At 35.9% G+C, this 8,813-nt stretch overlaps 1 long non-coding RNA gene across 1 annotated transcript; it reads right to left on the bottom strand.

Annotated features, from left to right (window-relative positions):
• Positions 1-2,418: 2,418 nt before the first annotated feature.
• LOC104085513 (uncharacterized) lies at positions 2,419-6,464 on the bottom strand. The gene is made up of 2 exons (XR_011410313.1): positions 4,378-6,464; positions 2,419-4,259 (listed from the first exon to the last, which is right to left on the bottom strand). It is a non-coding gene; the product is annotated as an uncharacterized lncRNA (long non-coding RNA).
• Between the last annotated feature and the right edge of the window lie 2,349 nt (positions 6,465-8,813).

Below are 8,813 nucleotides of genomic sequence, written 5' to 3'. Positions count from 1 at the left end.
TATTATCATCATATTTTGATTATCACTTCATTGTGTTATCTTCATATTTTGGAAATTATTATGTTTAACTTGGCATTTGAATATCATTGATTGTTGATTGTTATTTTCATGGTTTTCCCTTTCTTACATTGGTATTCTATTTTGAAAGAGGACAGTTAGCTTTACATACTAGTACTATTCCATATGTACTAACGTCCCTTTTGTCGGGAGTGCTGCATCTTTAATGGATGCAGGTGGTTCATCAGCGGGCAACTTTGGTACTCGTTAGCAGTCACTCTCTATTCAGCAGGTTTTGGTGAGCCCTACTTTATTCCGGGCCTGATATCATTCGAGTTGTACATTGTGTTTTGAGGTATAGCCGGGGCCTTGATACCGGTACTTCCATACTACTCTTGTGTTGTACTTAGAGGCTCCGTAGACAGGTTGTGGGTGGTAGTCGAATGTTGGGAATTGAACCAGAAATGTTGGTATTTGGCAAACATGTTTTTCATTATATCTATAAACTTGTAATACTTTAAAAATTATGAACGAATCTGCTAATAGAATGAAATGGGAGTTGTTAATGAAATATTTTCAGTGTTTGATTAATGGAGTACATCTCCTCTTTATTCATGGATGAGGTTGGGTAGAAGAAAATCTAATAGACTTGTTCGGCCGGGTTCACTCAGTTGAGCGTTGGTCGCGCTCCCCGAGTTTGGGGCATGACAAATAAGTTGGTCTATCCAAATATATTTTTTTTGGGGCTTAAAAGCTACTTGAGTTTGACCAAATAATTTACCCTATTATCCCTTACATACTTCAAAAATTACCAAAGTACCCTCTCTTACTAAAACCTCTAACCCGTTTATTTTTCTTCCCATTTCTTCCTAACTGGTATCATAACATCAGGAACATTCTAAATTGATTAGCAATACTTGTTTCTCAACTTCAAAAGCTTTCTAACTCCTTCAGATTCCATTTTTTATTCACTTGCATAATCAAAAATGAAAGCAGAAGGTAAGAAAGTAACTTTTACGTGGTTCTTCGGTTTTGAAAAGTACTTTACGTTAATTTATTTACTTTGTGGGTAATTTTATATGAATTGTTTATATAATTTAAGTATATTTTTTAATTACAATTATTAATTAATATTTTACCTAACAAGTACTTTATATTAATTAAAATACTCTTATCTAATAAGTATTATAACTTAAACTGAATTGATACACAAATTAATATGCATTTGAGTTAGTTTATAATTAAAAATGCATCAATAAGCTTATTTTTAGTATTGACAGCTTTAAGGGCATCTCGGTCATTTTAACAGAAAAAAGTGCTTATCAGTACTTGTTTACTAAATATTTTAATAGCTTTTTTTCAGCTTACGTACTTCTATCCAAACACATTACTGCTTATTTGTAAAGTAAGCTCAAGAACTTAAAGAGTGCTTTTAAACACTTATGCTTAAAAGTTACTTTTTTCCCGCCAATCCAAACAGGCGCTTAAACTATAAGGCATTTGATATCTTACGGCTTCTGACATACAGTCAACCAAGTTATTGTCACATTCTAACAATCTTCTTTTCTTTGTGGCTTCTCTGAATGTACTGCAACATATTCCATTTAGAGTTCGCAAATATTGATATGATTTTGGTCCTCTAATATTCATTAATAACAATCTAAGATAGTATATTTCCCCTCTGTAGGATGACATGTCACAATACGTCCAATAACAGTACCCCATTATTGACGTGTCCACATTCTATATTGTTTGGACCATACAAAATATTCTGAAATTTTTTTGTAAATTAATTTTAGATTCTTAGCATCTTTGTTTTCTCTGTTCATCAGAAAAAATTTTGTCAACATTATTTTTCTAATCATGGGATTACTTACAATTGCATTTATGGTCTGTGTGATTTTAAAAGAGACAAATTATTGTTCTTCAAGATGTAGCTGAAGATGGTAAATAGCTGGGCTCATTTCACTAATGGAAAAATCAAATAAACGCCAAGATGGGTATCTATTTCAATATTCGGATCATCAACATGTACGAAAAAGATAATTTTATCATGTCCCTTGCAAATATATTTATAAAGATATTTGACAACTTTAATATCAGAACAAACTTCAATATTAATATGACAATTAAATTTACTCAGTAGATATGGATTGTAAGGAACTACCCAGGAGTTATCAAGAAGTTGTCCTCTAATATGTAAGACTTTGCCGGTATTTTGTCTTTGATATATTGGATACTCATCTTTTCCCTTTGATATGTGGTCAGCAAATTCTTTCGGATATTCAAACTTATAATATCCCTTTTTTCTGTACAATGACATTTATGATTTAAGCTACCACAAGGTCCATGCATTATATGTTTAGTAACAAGTGTATACACGTAATCATTCATATCAGGATCAGGCAATTCAGCACAAACAATTTTATCATAAGCTTCTGCAGTTAACTATTTATATTCATTGTTGAGTATGATAAGAAAATGAGCATGTGGAAGACCGCGCTTCTGAAATTCAATAGTGTACATAAAAGCATCAACTCTACCAAATATATTTCTCTTTATTATATTTGTTTTCATCTCTTCTACCTTTTCTCTAAACACTCGACTAACTAAATCAGGCCTATTTTGTACCTCATATGTTAATAATAAATATTTTTCTATTTCAGGCCAAGATGGATTACATGTTATTGTCAAAAATATATTAGGTTTTCCAAAATGTTGCACTAATGCAATAGCGTCCATATATTTTCGGCGCATATCTCTAGGACCTCCTACAAAACTCGTAGGAAGAAAACGTTGTTTACCAATATTTGATGAATCTCTCTTTCCGTGTCTTAGAACATCAAGAAGCCCCGCTAACGCATCAACTCGAAATAAGTCTTGGTTAAGTGAATATAACTCTAACCTTTGAGTCTCAAGCTTGATGAATTGATTAACCGAGTACTGTTGAAATGCTCTCCCAGAATGTAAAACTCTGTTTTCTTCGTCATTCCTCATTTGGATCTTATAACAGTAATACTCACGGCAAGATACAATATTTCTTTTTCGTTTCTTTTTTTGCAGAAGTTCTGCTTCCATGTCAAGAAGCATGTCAATTGAGCACATATTTTCTACACTTGAAAATTGTTCATATTCATAGTAAATTCCAGTACTACCAGTATTGTTTGTTCGAATGATCTTTTTAATACCACAATGCCATCCATTCTGTCCATAAGGAAATAGTAATGGATATTGCAACGAATCCTAACAACCGTAGTAATAATTTACCAATTGGCTCTTACAATTACATGTATAAATTTGAATGTGTGGTAAAGAAATATTGGAACTACTCTCATCTTCTATCCATATTGGTGCGGCTTCTGACGATGTTAGTAAGTTGTATATTCTTTGATCTAAACCAGAGCCAGACTTAAGCGCAATATAGAAGTTGGATAATTCTGGGATATCTGTTAACGATTTCAACAAGATACATTATGGGTTTATTTTTATTGTGTCCATCAAAATTCTGATAACTAATTCATTATGCTTGTCAGAGAATGCCATCCGATTTGCTACCTCATTATTTGTATTGTAGAAATACAGTTGTAGATTTTTAGCCGGTTGACTCGATGGCACCAAGTTATCTATAAAATGATACATTTTTTCCTGAACTCTAAATGTATAAATACCATGATTTCTTTTCGCTAAATCTCTGTCATATTTCACTCCAACAAAAGTAAATGCGAACATATTGTTGTACATTCTAACATAAGTGCGAAAATGTTCAGATTCCTCAGAGTTTCCTAAATAAAGATTTAGCAATTCAGTAGGCATTCCATAGTGAATCAGTTTCACTGAACCATTGTCACAACAAAATCCTAATGGTTCATATTCAAATCTTTTGGCTCTACAAAATTGACAGTTTGATACAGGTTTGAGTGTAAAAGAACCATTAAGCAATTCATTAATGTTCCAGCAACCAAATTTTTTAGATTTACGACCTGTGTATCTCAGATTTTAGCAAAGGAAAATATGTCAGCTGAGGAAAATAAAAGAGTGAAAAGGTTCGAACGGTAGATGAAAACAAACCTTTCTTTGTCGCAGTACGCGACGTAATGTTATATTGTTCGTTGTACGTTCCTGATATTGACTCTAACATATAAGGAACTATCGTATAAGCCAGTTGTCTGAAAAATCTACAAACTTGAACATCATAGTTGTAGACTTACCAACTTCAAAAACGCAAGAGCTGCCACCTATAACTCTGCCATTATCAGAAACGGCTAAGAAAGACAAAGAGAACACAAGTCAATTAAACCAGATTGAGTTATATCGACATATATATAAAACCATACACACATAAACAGCAAGTTATTAACAAAAATTTAATATTGTACTAACTTGTTTCCAAGAGAGAAGATGTGGCTCCTCTTACACCAATTCTATTTTCGATCAGCTCGCCGTTAAGATGAGAGGAAGTTGGTAGCTCAGCGGAGTTACCAATAGGGTTCTGTGTTGTGGAATGAAGGTACGCCATTCGTCGTTGCATTAAGTTTAATTCTCTTCTGTCTGCTGACATCTCTCTATACATTTCACTCCGTCTCTGTTTTATTTTGACACCTCTTTCTTCAGAACATTGACGTTTCCCTTTTTTTTTATCGGAGGTAGAATCAACAGTTTTTTCGAGCCTAGTCATCTCCGTATAGTCAGAAACACTGACAGCTAGCAAAAAAATGAGTGAAACCCGAGGAACAAAAATTACAAAGAATAATTTTAGGCAAAAGAAAAATGAAACCCAAATAAAATTACTTAAAAGACTCTTCAATTGGCAACAGAAATAGAAGCAAAGGTACAGCTAATAAAAGCGAAGCAAAAATCGGAACTAAATTTTCAGAAGAAGAGACCAAATTCCCTAAAAAAATCAGCACTAAGTTAAGGTTGAATGAACTCTTTTCAAATGCATCTGTACTTACGCGTGGACAAGCTTGCTGATAAAGTGGGACCTCCACCTATATTTTGTATACACACGCTTAGTTTACCGTATAAGACGATTAATTCTCTGAAAAAAATGGGCCCTGCTTTATTTATAATTCACCTAATGTTATATATCTACACCTCACGCGCTCCATATGCTGTCATTCAAAAAATTTCCCCCCTTTAAATATGATATTTATTTCCATTGGAATTTTTTCTGAAGATGGACTCTAACACAAGATTTCTTTTATAACAAAAAGGTTGTATTATTACCCAGCAACTTAAACAAAAAATAGCCAAAAATTTTGTTAGTCTATGTCTTCCATTTCAAATTTCATGGGAAGCATCAGGTTCATGAATTAGCACCATGAATCATGAATGAATATTATAGGTACTTTTCGTATATCACTTTGATCTACACAGAGCAGACCACCTTGGTGATTATTCATTTGACCGAGTATAGAAGAATCACAAAATGAATTATAACAGGAGTTGCGACATAGCTCCATAAATTTCAAAACAACAATAAATTCCTCCGTTACCCTCGAAGGAAAAGAGAGTAAAAGAATAAGAATCAATCTAAGTATTTGGAAGAACAAAGATGAATAGAATGATAATCCTACTTTGGACAAATAAATCAATTAAGCATTTGAAGAAAGTCAAATAAAAAAAGTTAATTCCGATAGTTTTTCCTTATTGAAGTAAAATTCCTAGAAATAGCGTAAGTAAGGAAGCAAACCAAAGTGATATTAAATAAACAAAGAAACATCCACAGAGACTATCAATAAAAAATAGTGCAGGAAGAACTGAAAATTCATATTAATCAGTGATTGACATACCAAGTTAATAGGAAACTAGACATGAATTTTTGACAGAAATTCATGCTTTTTGTAACCCATGAAGGAAAAGAAAAAACAAAGAAGGTCAGTGAAATAAACATCATATTTGAAGCTTAATTTACTGAGTCAAAATCAAATTAAAACAGTCCACAAACATCCGTAGTTTCTTTCGGACAATTTATCAAATACCTCTAATGCATGTCCGGATGTGGTATCTAAATAATACATTGAAATCGATTCTTACTGCACTTTAGAAGAGTTGAAAGAAATGATGAAGTATTCCGTCATTCACATCGTAACGACCCGGCCGGTCGTTTTGAGAGTTATATGTCCGATCCCCTATTTACTATTTCCCCGTATCTGTTTCAGCTTATGTGACTTGCCGAGAGGTTTTATTTTGGTTTTTGGGGTGTTTTGGGACACTTAGCCCCTAAACGGAAGTTTAAGTCTTAGGATTTTGTCCGTAGTCGAAAATGTATGAAGACGACTCTGGAATAGAGTTTCGTCAATTACGTTAGCTCCGTTGGGTAATTTTGGACTTAGGGGCGTGTGCAGATTGTGTTTTGGAGGTCTGTATCTCATTTAGGCTTGAAATGGCGAAAGTCGGATTTTCGGAGATTTTGATCGGTAGTGGACTTTTTGATATCGGGGTCGGATTCCGATTACGGAAGTTAGAATAGGTTCGTAATGTCAATTATGACTTGTGTACAAAATTTGAGATCAATCGGACTTGATTTGATAGATTTCGGCATCGGATGTGGAAGTTTAAAACTTTGAAGTTCATTAGGCTTGAATCGATGTGTAATTCGTGTTTTAGCGTTGTTTAATGTGATTTAAGGGCTCGACTAAGTTCGTATGGTGTTATAGGACTGGTTGGTATGTTTGGTTGAGATCTCAGGGGGCCTCGGGTGTGTTTCAGATGCTTAACGGATTGAATTTGGACTTATGCAAATTGCTGAAGTTTCTGGTTTCTGGTGTTTTCGCACCTGCGGTGGGGTGACCGCATGTGCGGACTCGCACGTGCGAGAGGAGGATCGCAGATGCGAGCCGGAGGAGTTTGGCCTGGGGTCGCAGGTACGACATGAAGGCCGCAGGAGTAGAGTCGCTTCTGCGGAAGCTTGAACGCAGAAGCAGAGAGGCCTGGGAGGTTTGGGATCGCAGAGCGGAAGGGTCTCCGCAGAAGCGAGATCACAGGTGCGATCCCTGGTCCGCAGAAGCGGAAACCCTGGCCATAAGTGGAATCCGCACCCGCGATGGTTTTTCCGCAGGTGCGGCGTCGCAGGTGCCACCAGAGGTCCGCAGATGCGAAAATGCTGGAAAGAACACTTAAATGCAATGATTCGCGATTTTTGCTCATTTTAAACATTTTGAGCTCGGGGTTGGCGATTTCTTGAGAGCATTTTCGAAGGATTTCTTGAGGTAAGTCCCTTGTGCTTATTTTTGATCAATAATCTCACTTCCCCATTTATGTTTCCACCTAGTTAGTGTATTTTTAAGGTGGAATTTGGAATTTTGAGGCTAGGGATTTGGAGAATTTGATTTGAGGATTTAAGGGTCAAATTGATGTCGGATATTGGTAATTATGGTATGTTTGGACTCGTGAGTGAATGGGTGTTCATATTTTGTGACTTTTACCCGATTGTGAGATGTGGGCCCGGGTCGACTTTTTAGGACAAATTTCGGAATTTTTGTTAAAGTCTTGATTTCATTAATTATATTAATTTCTTATAGTTGTATTTATGGTGTGTAATTGATTTTGGCTAGATTTGGGCCATTCGGAGTCGGATATTCGTAGAAAAGGCATTGTCACCAATTGATTGAGCTTGGTTCGAGGTAAGTGGCTTGCCTAACCTTGTGTGGGGTAGATCCCCTTAGGATTTGGTACTGTTGTGATATGTGAGCATCGTGTACGTGAGGTGACGAGTACGTACACGGGTTAGTTGTTGTAAAAACTTGTTTATTTTGCTGAGTAGCAACCTGTTATCCCTTTTCATATGAGTTATACCGTTTAAATGAAAATTAGTCTGTTTTCACTCTTAATTGAGCTATTCCAGTATGTGTAGTTATCCTGCTTAGTCTAGTATCGCATGTCTACGTGCTTTAACTGTTTATTTGAACTCTGTGAAGCATGCCTAGTTGATTCCTGTTTTTCCTTGTTCTTTATCAGTATAACTGTAGAAATCTTGATGTTAACTGTTGTTTTTATCGGTTGAGCTTTGTGTTTACTTTTGAGATTACAGGGCGGTTCTTCAGGAGTTCTCCCTGCACATTTACTTTTGAGACTATGAGGCGGTACCTCGGGAGTTCTCCCTGCACATTTACTTTTGAGACTACGAGGCGGTACCTCGAGAGTTCTCCCTGTACATTTACTTTTGAGACTACGAGGCGATTCCTCGGGAGTTCTCCCCGCACATTTACTTTTGAGACTACGAGGCGGTACCTCAGAAGTTCTCCATGTATATTTATTTTGGGACTACGAGACGGTATCTTGGGAGATCCCCTGCTGTTTACCCCTGTGTGTTGTACTGTTGCCTTGCTGTGTTTCCTTTTGTTAAATTCTAGTCTCTTATTATACTGTATATTCTCCTGCCTTATTTATTATTTACCAGTGGGCCTGACCTGACCTCATCACTACTCGATCGAGGTTAGGCTTGGCACTTACTGGGTACCGTTGTGGTTTACTCATGCTACTCTTCTGCGCATGTTTTGTGTGCAGATCCAGGTACCTCTTATCAGACCCGCTATTAGCTAAGAGTGTTTGCTGTTGTACGGAGACTTCAAGGTACATCTACCGCGTCCGCAGAGCTCGGAGTCCCCTTCTATTCTCCCTTATGTCAATTACCTTATGTACTTCTTTTGTTATACTTTGGTTTATAGAGATACTACTTTTCCTTCTGTAGCTTGTGACTCATGATGTTCCGGGTTTTGGAAAGACTGTGTATTTATAGAGTATTGGTTATTTTACATGTCGAGCAGCATTGTTACTAGTTATTTAGTTATCCACTGCTGTTAGTTTCTAAATTT

This window comes from Nicotiana tomentosiformis, chromosome 8, assembly GCF_000390325.3.
Source record: "Nicotiana tomentosiformis chromosome 8, ASM39032v3, whole genome shotgun sequence".
NCBI classification, from domain to species: domain Eukaryota; kingdom Viridiplantae; phylum Streptophyta; class Magnoliopsida; order Solanales; family Solanaceae; genus Nicotiana; species Nicotiana tomentosiformis.
This window is presented reverse-complemented; position numbering and strand designations above follow the sequence as displayed.